The sequence below is a fragment of the Juglans microcarpa x Juglans regia genome, chromosome 5D (genome assembly GCF_004785595.1).
Source record: "Juglans microcarpa x Juglans regia isolate MS1-56 chromosome 5D, Jm3101_v1.0, whole genome shotgun sequence".
Classification (NCBI taxonomy): domain Eukaryota; kingdom Viridiplantae; phylum Streptophyta; class Magnoliopsida; order Fagales; family Juglandaceae; genus Juglans; species Juglans microcarpa x Juglans regia.
Genome location: NC_054602.1, coordinates 15,564,585 through 15,578,508, shown reverse-complemented (window position 1 = coordinate 15,578,508; position 13,924 = coordinate 15,564,585).

Sequence of the window (13,924 nt, the reverse complement as noted above, 5' to 3'; positions counted from 1 at the left end):
ATAAGGCCTTTGGGCCAAGCTTGGTATAGATTTGACCCAAGGCCCAACTATATCAATGTAAGCCTTTCAAACCCTATCTTTGTGGATCTTGAGGTCTCTTTTAATCCTTCAAAATCTGGAAACAAGATCCCCATTCATTTAAACCCAAAAGCCCATGAGCCTTTGACCCACACTCATGGCCCTTTTACGCCCACAAGGCCCAAAGCTTGTTTTGATCTATTTCACTCTTCAATTTGAAAGTCCAACACACCATACCAAGGGTTTCTTTAAGCCCATGTCATATCATAAGTACCCAAATTAAGTTTTGAAATTTGGTTAAGACCATTAATCCACTTACCAATGGTTAGTGATCTTTAAACTATGTTTTAGAGCTTAATTTTCTTTCTTAATCTTTTTTAACCTTTTGATCTGAAAATTTCTTGTTTTATTACTCAATTACATCACTTTTAAATCATACCAAGACCGTAGATAAATCTCCACACATGTCATTAGAAGAAATAACATATCAAACCTCAAACTACACCAATTGGCACACATGTGTGCCCTTTGAGTTCATGGACTGTTTTTTGCCCTCAAGCCCAATATTTTTGTGCCTTTTTCTCAAGGATACAAACCAAGCCTTGGATGAAATTTGGTTTCAAAAACCAAACTAATAACCAAAACCGATTGCACCCAAAAGACTAGTTGAGTGGGAACAAAACTGGTTGCGTTTCAACCACCCCATGCCACCTCCATCATGGTCATCATGAGCCTTTGACCAGGTTTTTCCACCCAAAGAAAGCACCAAAACCGAATGGTGTTTGTGCAAAACTCCATTTCAGCAACCACCCTCTATTGCATCATCTTCTTGGAGTTGCACCTTCATGATCACTTGGCAGCCAACCCTCCACCTTCTACTATCTGAAAAAGTCTTGAAGAAGTGACCTTACATCTGCACAAATCAGTCATAATGATGAGTCAAGAAGATGAGTCAAGACAATGGACAAATCTATCCAAGAAAAACCACTTTGAACCCGTCAACCCCATGGTTGGGTTTGTTGGTTTTTCTTCTATTTCCTCTGTACCGAGACTTGACCACCATTCACAGGAGCAATGTAGCAACTGTGGGGAGGAAATCATGATGGTTTCAAGCCACTATTCTCCCTACACAAGATGACACAAGCTGATGAAGGCAATCTGAAAATTTCAGCTTCTTACACCTCCCACCTCAACCAATCCCCTTGGACCAAGCCTCCACCCTCTTGACAGTCTATAAAAGACCCCTTGACCCCCTCATTTCCTCCAAACTTCATCTTCAGCTCCCCCTTGAGCATAGAGGTCCTATTCCTCTTTAGTTTTTAGAGAAACCGAAAGTGAGTGAGTTTGAGTGTTCTTAGAAGTTCTTGAGAGTTATTGTGCTAGGAGCTTGAGTGGGCTACGAAATTTGTAAGTTTTCTTGACCTTTATCTTAGTTTGCATGTAAAGCCTTATTTTGAAGTGTTGGAGTGAATTTTGGTTGAGTTCAGAAAAGTTTACCACTTACCATGCTTAATTCAAAACCATATTCATTAAGGATGGTTTAAGTGTTTAAATTGTTTTAAGTGAAAATTTAGCTATGGCATGTCTTAAATATGCTTTGATATGATTTATTAATGTCTTATAATGATCACTGAAGGTTTGATTTTGAGATTAGAAGCATTCCATGATAGGTTTTAATTCTACCTTGTGTTGATCATCATACATGCACGATTTTGATTAAATCATGCTTATTTTATGAAGTTTTGATTTATTTCACCTAAGCTTGATCAATGAGCATTTAGAAGGTCTTGTGATTGGGATAAAAATGAAAATACATGTTTTGGATGAATTTTGAAAGCATGCCTTGGTTATTTAGGCCAATAGTATCATGCTTCATTAATGAAGGATTAATGAAGATTAAAGTTTTTAGCCATGATTAAGTGTTAGGATGAACTTGCTTACCTAAGATTTAGCCTTTATCATGTCATCAATGACTATAGTGATTGTTTGTGACTAAAGAGAGTTTCATATGCATGTATTCATAGGGATCAATAATTGAAGTCACAATTAGGCATCAACTGGAGTGCATGCCGCAGGTTGTAAGTTTGAGCTTGTTCCACTTTGAAATTTTACAATTCTAAGGGTATAGATAGTTTTAGAATATGAAAAATATGAGGTTCATGAAGTTTGGTCAAATTTGAGATTTGTTTGTAAATAGTAAAAAATTAAGGCCTTACTGGCAATTTTTTAGAGTTAAGGGATATTTTTGTAAATATCCATTTTTGAAACCATTTGATAATTAACGTCTCCCGTAGTAGTACAAATACTAACTTAGTACGAATTTAATTTCAGATGCTATGATATTTCCAAATTCGGGAAGTTTTTAAGTTAGCTTATAACTTACTCTTAGATAATTTATTTATAATTATTGTATAAGCGTCACATACATATTATAAATTTTATTTTGAGTATGAAAAATCATATGATACATCATTGAACATTTGATTACTTGTTTACATGACATGTGAAATTCTCACCATTTTAGCATATTGCATCTATAAATGTCATTTTCACATGAAAGCTTGATACATATGCACATATCATGAAATATATTTTTCAAGTATAGCATGAAATTAATTTTTTTCATGATCCCAAAGGCTGGGATGGAGAATTATTCTAGTGGAACTCCTCTATCCACTTTGGAGTGAGTAAAAATGAAGTGGTAACCCTTAGTTGATGAAGAACAGTCAATGAGCTTCGAATGAGTTCTTTTTAAAAGAACGTTGGAGTGAAGTCAAAATTATGACACCTAATACTGGTGGGTGTATATGTTATGATGTTATGTTATATTACCAATGCATTGAGAATGATATTTGCAGACAAAGACGTAATGTCAACATAAATTGTGCTACGGTCACCGGCAGGTGCTCTCGGTGCATATGGAGAGCTGTGTTGCTATCAACGTATGTTAATGATGGATTTAATGACGATGAAATGTTATAATTTTTTAAAGCAATGAGATATGAAATGTTCTCTTTCGAAATGTCATGTTTTTTAAATGAGAGAGTGAAAATATTCTCTGAAAGAGAAAGTGCATCAAAGTTTTTTTTTTTTTTTTTTTCCTGAAAATGTTGAGGAACTTAGATGGGAGACAAATATGGATTCTTTTTTTTTTCTTCTTTTTTTTTTTTTTTTTTTTTTTTTTTTTTTTTTTTTTTTGCATTTCATTGCATGCATCTTATGTTTATAATTAATTATGCATATATTATCTCTGTGAAAGTTGGTTATTTAACTTACTGAGATTTCAAATAAATCTCACGCTGGATACATATGGTTGAAGAGGAGTCGGACCATGAGCGAAGACTAGATATAATTTTGATCCTCATAAGCATTGTTTCTTCATACTTCAGAGCATATGAAATAGTTGATCTAACCAGAGAAGTTTGATTAAGTAATTTGTATTAAGGAAATTATATCCTTAAGTTTGAACTTATGATGGATATTAATGCTTTCTAACATGAGTTATAACTAATCACCCTTATTCCACTGCGATTATTGCATACTGCTAGTTGCATACTAGGATACATTGCATATTAACGGTCATGAACGGGGGTATGTAACCTTGTGTTACATGTCCTGACACTCCAAGTCTCCCTTACATCCCAAGTGGGGATTTGGGGGCATCGCATATTCTATATATACTTATGGTTTGAGTAGATCATTTAAAGAGTCCAAACCCTAATGAAAAAGTAAATCTTGAAATTTTCGCTAGAGAGAAGTGTTAAGTGAAATTTTTGTCCAACTTTTCATTCGTGACATTGTCGAGTTCTTTTGACCCCGTAAACATTGGAATTTGAAGACCCTTGTAAAACATGAATTTGTAGATAATTAAGTTATGTGACGCCCCCAGACCCTGCTTGGAATTTGACAGAGACTAACTCTATTTGGATTGAGAGAGGCTCTCAACCCATCTCATCTCGTCATTACAACTTTCACAAATTCTCACATATAATATAATAAACAATTTAGTTTTTTCAAATTTTAAAACAATAATAATATTAAAAAAAATAATATTGTCACAATATTTTATTCAACTTTCATCTCAACTCATCTCATCTCAACTCTTTATCCAAACCTAACCTAAAGCGTCAGGACATGCAACACATGGTCACACACCCCTCGTTCATATAGTTAACATGCAATGCACCTAGTATGTTTCTAGCAGCATGATATAATCACAGTAGAAAACTTTCAAACATCCAAAATACATTGTTCTTGACATATACCCAAAAGACATCCTAATGGCCCTTATCCTTCTCCAAGATCTTCTAAAGGTCCTAAAAAATGTTTAATACTTTGCAAATGAAATTTTTAGCGAACTCTAAACCTGGACTCTAACCTCTACACTAATGATGGGTCCGCAGAGTGCTTAGGGCTCTTTTGGGCTTCCATAACTTTTGGGAAACCCTCGTGCTTGCACTTCCTAATCCCTGTCTTCTAGTTCTGTCACAACTTCTACTATTTCTGTAATGCCCGTACCCCAATGGGTCAGAGAGTTACGTCTTGTCACTTAAAAATCATAATTCACAGTGCATATATAAACTCTAAATTCTCAATGACCTTAAAACTCGTTGTTTCAGATCAACCACTCCAAACCCACAAAATAAACACCAACCTTCCAAAATACCAAGTTAATGGAACGAAATAAATTTACTGAATATCACTATCCACACTACAACATAATTCTTTTTAGTGACGGTTGAGAAATTGTAACAGCCCCCAAACCATCACTAGAAAACATTTTCAGTAACGGTTTTTGGAAACCTTCTCGTTAAGGATACCTACATGATGGGCTATCTAGGCGACAGACTCCTCTATAGCCACGATCTGTCGATCGATATGCGCAATTATCTGTGAAATCACCTCATCAGCACAAGTGAGCCGCGCATCTCCCGCAGATGTACTCATCGGCTGCTAACACTCCCCACACTGGGCACGAGCTGTGTCAGAGGAATTAGATCCGCTACAGGTGGTGGCTGACGTCGAGGATACCCCCTCACCTATCCAATGCTATGTCGATGTGTGTTCATGTCGAGGTGGCTCATCTGATCTGTGACCCGCTCCTCCTGCTGGAGTGGCACTCTCCGAGCAAGTAATAGTTGGCTGATGATGACACCATATGGGAGGATGTCTGTGCAGACAATGCTCTCCTAGTAACGGATCCTCTCAAAGATGGGCAATGACAAATCGATGGGATCTCCATCTGTCACTCTTATGAAAAACTGTGCCAAAATCTAACTAAATGTAGTCTTATGTGCCATAGGATCCAGGTTTGTTGCAACAATAAGCTGCAACATGTGGAAGAAAGGTAGCAGATGTATTTGGTTAAAGGCGTTCCTCCTCTTAATTTATGTGCGGTCTCTCTTGGTGATGATGTAGAAATCTTCATCTTGGCCATCATTCTGAGCCTCACGGTTAATACCCTCGACCCCTGAACAGTCTGCATCTCTGGCATCATCTACTAGCTTAACTAGGTCAGTAGATGATGCAAAAGTGTTTGCATCTCCATCGAGTGTACCGTGTGCAGATGCAGATGTGCAACCCACGACTGCATCGCTAGTCTGAGAGTTAGTTGGGACCTTCTGAACCATTAAGGGGTATACCTTCCCCCTCAATGTGCAGTTATTTCCCCAGCATCTACTGATGAAGGCTCATCTGCTCCCATTTGAGCTCGTTGAACTCATTGATTAGGACCTCTTGCACCACCATAATAGCACGAGCCCCGATCCGAGTAGTGTCCTCAGTGGCTCCTGCCCTCTCCCGTTTCCTGGTATGCAAAGGATGAGCCGTATCCTGAAAATAGAAAAGAAAAAAAAGTTATAGTACTATTGATGCATCTTTCGTATTAATTTTAAACTACTTTGCATTAACATTCGAACGAAATATAACATACATTTGAATGTTCAGATAAAACATTTGCACATATGTGTTTAACGTTCAAACATAACAACTAACGTTCGAACGTATAATATACACATTCGAACGTCAAGGGCATAACGACTAAGAATTTAGAAATGTGGTATGTTCGAACATTATGCCTTCCACGTTTAAACATAAGTGGTTTTGTTTTTAACGTAAAGATTTACGTTCGAACGTAAAATATTGAAGTTCAAATGTGGAAGGCAAAACGGTGGATAAATTGAAAAGTAGTACATTTGAATGTTAACATTCAACGTTCGAACGTAAATGCTATGAAAAGTAATGGTCGAATGTACAAAATATATGTTCGAACGTGTAAGGCATAACGACTATGTAATTGAAATGTCGTACGTTCGAATGTTCTATCAAAAAGTTTGAACATTACGACACAGAATGACTGCTTAGCCATTCTCGAAAATCACGAACCACGGTTCTAAGTGGCCAAATGCCACCATAGAAATAAAATATATACTTCAAGAAACATTTCTGCGATGACCATTTGGCCAATGGCAACCCGTGGTGGTCGGAAAATGGAGTTGAAAATCTAGTCACCACTAACATTCAGTTTACACAAGATCCTACTAAATCTTAAAAAAAGGTGTAACAGGACAAAAGAGGGTTGCCTACCTTTTGGCGACGGTTGTGGCGGGGTTTAACTGTGGCAACAATAGTTTAGTAGCAGCGTGCAACGGTGGAGAGATAACGGTAAGGGTCTTAAAATGACGTTTTCCGTTCCAATTTTAGGCTTATATACAAGAAATGTTTGAACGTTTCGTGATTGAATTTCAAAAAATATATTAATAATAGATTAAATTATATTACTAATGTGTTATATAATATAATGTATACTATAACATATAGCATATACTATATCTAATATTATATTATAATATATATATAGTATAGTATATAGTATATATATAATACATATATAATGCTATATACTATATATAGTATATTGTTGTTGTTAGTTTTATTAATTATAGTCAAATGTCTATGTTATATATTAATTTGTTCCTCGTTAATTAAATATATAACGTTTTATTTCTAAATGTGTACATCATATTAGTAATTTTAATTAAAGCAATTTATTAAGAATTGTAAAACTTCTGAAATAGTGTTAATAATGTTGGATAGATTATTAAATTATATTAATGAAACTATTATTAATTTTATTAACTACAAGTAATAATATTAGTAACAACGTTAACTTTTTTAGTAACTTCAAATTTGTTAAAAATGTAAAAATTACTTCCCAATAATTGATATTAGATTTTAAGAATATATTATGTTTTTAATAAGTTGTCGAAAGTAACATTACATCAAACACATCAAGTGATTTAGCATAAATATATGATATTATTATTATATTCATAAAATTATTATTGCTATTTTTATTAACTATGTCCTTTTGGCCATTAAAAAAACCCTAATTATCGGCTAGCTGTCTAATATTTATATTAATATTACTACATAATATATAATACTAATATTAATATAGTAATTAAAACCCTAAGGTGTAGCTCAGTTAGTCTGGCCTTGTGTTTGCTCCCCAATGGTCATCAGTTTGAGTCTCCTTAGGGTTACTGGAGGTTTACCTGGTCATTAACTTCAGGGCCCTATGGGATTTGTAGAGGTGCACGCAAACTGGCCCGGACACCCTCAATTATAAAAAATAGTAATTACATAACATATAATACTAAGATACCAATATATAGTATTACTATATAGTATAGAAATTATATAGAAATAGTATTAGTATATAGTATAGTAATTATATTGTAATGCTATTAATATATAACATAATATATTAAGTATTATATATATTTATAGTCTAATATAATAATAACTAGTATATTTGTATGTTACTATATACTTACTATACACTAATACCATATATTTATACACTAATACTATACAAATACAAAGCCGTTCACATGTTATTGGGGACATTCAAAACATTGAAATGCTATGTTTGAACGTAAATGGAATAACATTCGAACGTAAATGAAAAAATGATGGGAAATTTCCCACTCGATTTCTAGGAACCATAATTCCACCAACGTTCGAACGTAAATAGACTACCTTTCGAATGTTTTCAAAAATTGAATTGGGTTTCAACACACAAAAATTGAATAATATTTTCAGAAGAGAAATTCTATTTGTAGTCCCTACTTAGGGACTGTATGTGCAGACCCTTCATTAAATGACAAAAAATATCATTTTAGGAGGGATATTTTTGTAATTTTAAAAAATTTTAAAGATAAAATTATCTAGGTTTACATTGCAGTCCCCAAATAGGGACTGTACATAGCATTGCTCTTTTCAAAAATAAATCGAGAAAATCAATAACTATTAAAAAACTATTTAATAGTTATAATATTAGTTATAACATATTATATATTTTTTATAATATAGTGTATATTATACATTATCTTATATAATATAATATAATTATGTTGTGTTATATAATATATATATAGTGTATATATATATAACTACTATATTAATAAATACTAACAAGTACATTATTTACGTTTGGACGTGAAAAAAAAAATCAGGAGATTTCCTGGTCGATTTCCACAGCTCTGTGATGAAACATTCGAATATTCCAATTTAACGTTCGAACGTGAATCGATGAAATTTGAGAAGAAATTTATAAACGTTCGAACATTAAATTAGATACGTTCGAACACAAGAAAATTAATGCGGGAAATCTCCCATTTGATTTCGGGCTCTATCATAAGAAGTAACGTCTGAACGTTACAATTGTCCGAACGTTTCAGTAGAAAAGTGAGCTTAAATTTCTGAACATTCGAACGTTTCATCTGAAAATTGGGTGAGATATGTTAACGTTTGAACGTACAACTTAAACGTTTGAACGTTCCATCAAATCAAATATTTTTTGCATGAATACACGCACGAGAGGAAGTAGAGTCATTTCTACTGATTCTCCCGTGTGCGAAAGAGAGAGAGAGAGGGGGTGAGAGAAGGTCGTGGGTTAGAGAGAGTGAGTTAGAGTGAGAGAGGGTTAGAGTGAGAGAGAGTAGAGTGAGTGAGGGTTAATATTTTGGAACTCTCCATTGATTTTGGTAAGGTAAAACTCTTTTTCTTTTTATCTTTTTGCAATTTTATGATATTTTTCATGTGTTTTTTTATATAGATGTCTCTAACAAGGTAGTGTTGTATTTTTTTGAAGGATTTGTTGTTTTGGCAAGTTGAAAGCTTTTGATTTGTAAGAAGATATTGTGAGTGCTAGGTATATTTCTAAACTTTAGTAATATGTTTATATATTTTGTTGTGATTTTATTCATGTGGATAATGATGAATATGGGATGTGCATAATGTGAGTTGATTGTGGGCTTTGATGAATTGGATATGGGTAGAATATTGTGAGTTGAGTAGTGAATTTTGATAGTGTATATATATATATATATATATGGTGCATATGTATCAATTTTGTATTGCTGAATTAGAAGGAATTAAATTGATTATATTGATAAATTATAAGGAAATCTTTGTGATATGGATTGTGTAATATGATGAATTAAAATAAAAAATTGTGTTGTGTTTATGCTTACTCTTAAAATGAAAAATTATGTTGCGTTTATGTTTACTCTTGAAATATTGTGATTATTGTTTGTGAATATATTGTGAGTTTATGGTATTTATTGATGAATTAATATGTTTAGAAATATTGTTGTGTGAATATTGTAAATATATTGTGATTTGGATTCCAAATATTATGATTATTGTTTATGAATTTTGTGAATATTTGGTGAGTTTATAGTGTTTATTAATGAATTAATATGTTTAGAAATATTATTGTGGGAATATTGTGAATATATTGTGATTTGGATTTGAAATATTATGATTATTGTTTATGAATTTTGTGAATATTTTGTGAGTTTATAGTGTTTATTGATGAATTAATATGTTTAGAAATATTATTGTGGAAATATTGTTAATATGTTGTATTATGGATTTGAAATATTGTGATTATTGTTTGTGAATTTTTATTGAATATGTTTATATGATTAGAAATATATTGTATTTAGTTTGTGGATTTAGGTTAATTTTTTGATATAATATTTTTTGATGTTTTTTGAATTTGTTCTTTCTTAAGAAAATTATAAGTTTAGGAACTTAATTTAAGTTTAAATTAAAAAAATTTAATATGGGAATTAATATTTAATATTTAATAAGTATATATAATATATTCATACTAGTTTAATTGGAATATGATTATTATGCAAATTATAAGTAAATAATTTAACTATATATAAGTATAATATACATATAATAACTATAATTAATAATAACTTATTAAATAATCCTACAATTGTGAGGTTCCAAATCATTATATTATTAAATACATATATATATATATATATATATATAACGAAAGTAAAATTGTCATCAAGAAAGAAGTCTTGAACCCAACAAATAAATATACTTATTTAAAATAAAATAGAGAGTAAATAAATAAGGTTCAAATAAATGCTTAATTAGAAATTATATACTGATTGTTTATATAAATAAATAACTCACTCAATTAATTATAATAATTTAAATTATAATTTAGGAATAATAACAATTAAAATTATATAATAACAATTAATATTATATAATAACAATTAAAATTAAAACAATCAGTATAACAATTAATAACAATTATATATAACAATTAAAATTACATAGGTATCAATTAATAAGTAACTAAGATATACAATAACAATTAAAATTTTAATTTAGGAATATTAATCCGAGATCAATCATTATAGTATTTCGCATAGAATAGCCTCAGCCAATCCAAGATCACTATAAAAATACTTTGTTGCCTATTGAAAAATCTTAAACTTCTTTTCCATAACTAATAATTTTTATTTTTTTATAAATTAACAATGTCAAACAAATAGTAGTGTTATATTATGAAACTAGAGAGATGGAAAAATACACTCACAACCTTCCTGTCTTCTAGACAACGAGGGAGAATGATATTGAATAAATGTCTATCAAATTGTTTGACTGTCAAAGTCTCTCTAGCCATGAGAGTTGTTAAGGCTGGAGAGTTTGTGACAGTTAAGTAATTAGATTGAAATTTAAACATTTTTTCAAGATCATCCTCCCTCGTTGTCTATTGACAGGAAACTTGTGAACATATTCTTCTATCTCTCTCTAGTTTAACAGTATAATACTACTATTTGTTTGACATTGTTAATTCAAATAACATGAAAATATTGTATGTAGTGTTTTTTTATAGATATTGTATGACATTGCATAAATAACGTTAGAGCCGTTTGGAAATTAGTGTGCATTTAGGTGTCCACTAATTCTTGAATAGTCCAGTGTAGATTGTTTGAAATTATATTATCTGTATTGCACTTTTTTGTTACTCCTACTGAACATGTTTAATATGAACTTTCGGTATTTTCCTCTACTGTTTTCGGGTATATTATTCGTAGGGTTACAATCCCTCTATGTGAACATGTATACTTGAAGAACTATGGGGAGGTGCTACCGAAATTTCTACTAATGTGGAAGGTAGTGGAATGACGAGATTTGTACAATATGGATAATATAATCTCAAATGGGATATGACCAACCATCTTATAAAAAAAAAACAATGAGAATTGGAGCATGATATGTATGTGAATTTTCTATGTACATATTATTAATAGGTAGATGTTTTTAGAAATTGACAACAATTGGATGTGTCTAAGTGATAGATTTGGAAATGATTACGTACCCTGTGCGCGTAGAGTAAGAACCTTCATTGATTTTGCTCGGGCCTATATTGATAGTCATGGTTACATTAAATGTTCATGTCGAGGGTGTAAAAATTTGTGTGTGATAGGGTTGGATGGAGTTGAAAGTCATATATTTGTGAACCGTATGGATTTGGGATATACCTGATGGGTGCTACGTGGCGAGCCATATGAATAGTCAGTGAATGTATTGTTCGGTCATCCGAATTATTTACAGCACATGGATGATGATTATGAGCAGGATGGGAAGGAGAAAACGTTGGGTAATATTTGAGCTGGGATGTTTATGGATGAGGTTAACGACAATGCCTCAATTGGTTGAGGGACTGATTCTAAAAATTTCGTTACAATGTGGGAAGAATTTCCCGGATGATTTGAACAACGTGTATGAACTAAAATTATATTTATGTTAGATTTTGAAACTTTAAACAATAGGTAATTTTTAATAAGTATATACTATTTCAATTGTTAGATTTTGGAACAACATGCTCGTGATCTCGGATCAGTTTCTCTTGAATTGTATGCATTGGCCCATGGTCCCTTACATAGAGCACTTTGATACATTGCATACACGGTTCAAGGTTTAGATTCCATACTCTAGATCGTGAACGTAATAAAATGACTCAAACCTGTAGTGTGTTGGTCGAGGGGAATCAGAGTGTCTGTAACATATGTCTTTAAATGTGAGTAGTGGGATCTAGGTGGTGATCGGGTTTCGATACATAGGGATATTAACTTTACGAGTGTCGATACTGCATCTAAATGGTACAAAGATGATTCATTCGTATTGGCTTGTCAATCTATACAAGTTTATCACTTGATTGATCTAATGAAAAATGCTGATGAAGATAGTGGAGAGATAACTTGGCGAGTTGTACAAAAATTTGTCTCTTGAAAAATATATGAAGTAGAAACGAGTGTAGATTACGAGAATAGTGGGGATAAAGATGGCACTCCAATTGTAGAGGCCTACCAGGAAGATAGAGAGGGTATTAACTTGATTGTTGACCTCGGTACACTCGAGTTACTCTCCTTGGACAGAGATGACGTCCCACCCATCAATATTAAATGATCATTCAATTCAAGTAAGTGAGAAAGAATAAGAAGAGTTAGAAGAAGAAGACAAAGAAGAATCCGGGGAGGAAGTGAATAAGAAGGACAAGAAAGAGGTTGATAATGATGATGGAGATGTTATTGAGAGAGATTCTGAAACAAATATGGAAAATACATCCGAAGATGAAGAATAAAATACTAAATATTTTATTCATATAGGTGACTATAGAATATTATACTTTTTCATAATTCTTCTAATTAATTTTTTTTTATATAACTAATCATTTTCAAGGATGCTGCCAAAACAACAATGAGGAAATGGGCCTCCTTCGCCAAGTCCAAATCCTAAACCCATTGAGAACTCCTCACCTGACGAATCCGCTCCTGAAGATCAAGTTGACATGCAAGAGAGCGACAGCCAGTCGACACCTACCAATAAGGAAATGTCATTGATAATGAATTATATAATTAATAATTTTGTCATTTTGTCTCAATAACTATATAACTATAATTATACTATTATCTATTAGCTGATGCATCTGCTCATCGCGGTTATGGCTATATACATGGCATCTCTCTTGAGAAAAATAGAAGACATGGAAAATTCAAAGTCACCATTCTTGATAATTCCACTGGAAGAGTGGATGATAGTGCAGCAGCGCTTTCTTCCTATATTGGCATAGTAGTCCGAGCTTATACTCCATTTTATGTGCGATCATGGCGACATGTTCCGAATGAGATTAAGGAGCACATTCAAAGTCGTGTACTGGTGAGTTTACTTTAAGAGTACATTTTTTTCACCTAGATTAGTATATCATATTTTTGACGTAATTCACTTATCAGGACGAATTAGACCTCGACTTTAGCCATAGCGAGGATTTGAGAACTGTAAATAAGTTGATGGCTACATTATTCCGACATCACAATGGACGATGTCATGACCACTTCAAAAAGTTTGAGACATTGAAAGAGGTTGTGCAGTCCCTTTTCCAGTAGATGGAGTTAGATGATTGGAGAAAATGTTGTAATCTTTTCACAACTCCAAATTATCAGGTATTCTAAATTTATATCCTTTAATTACTTACATTTATATTCGTTCTATATATTATATGTGTATATATTAGAAT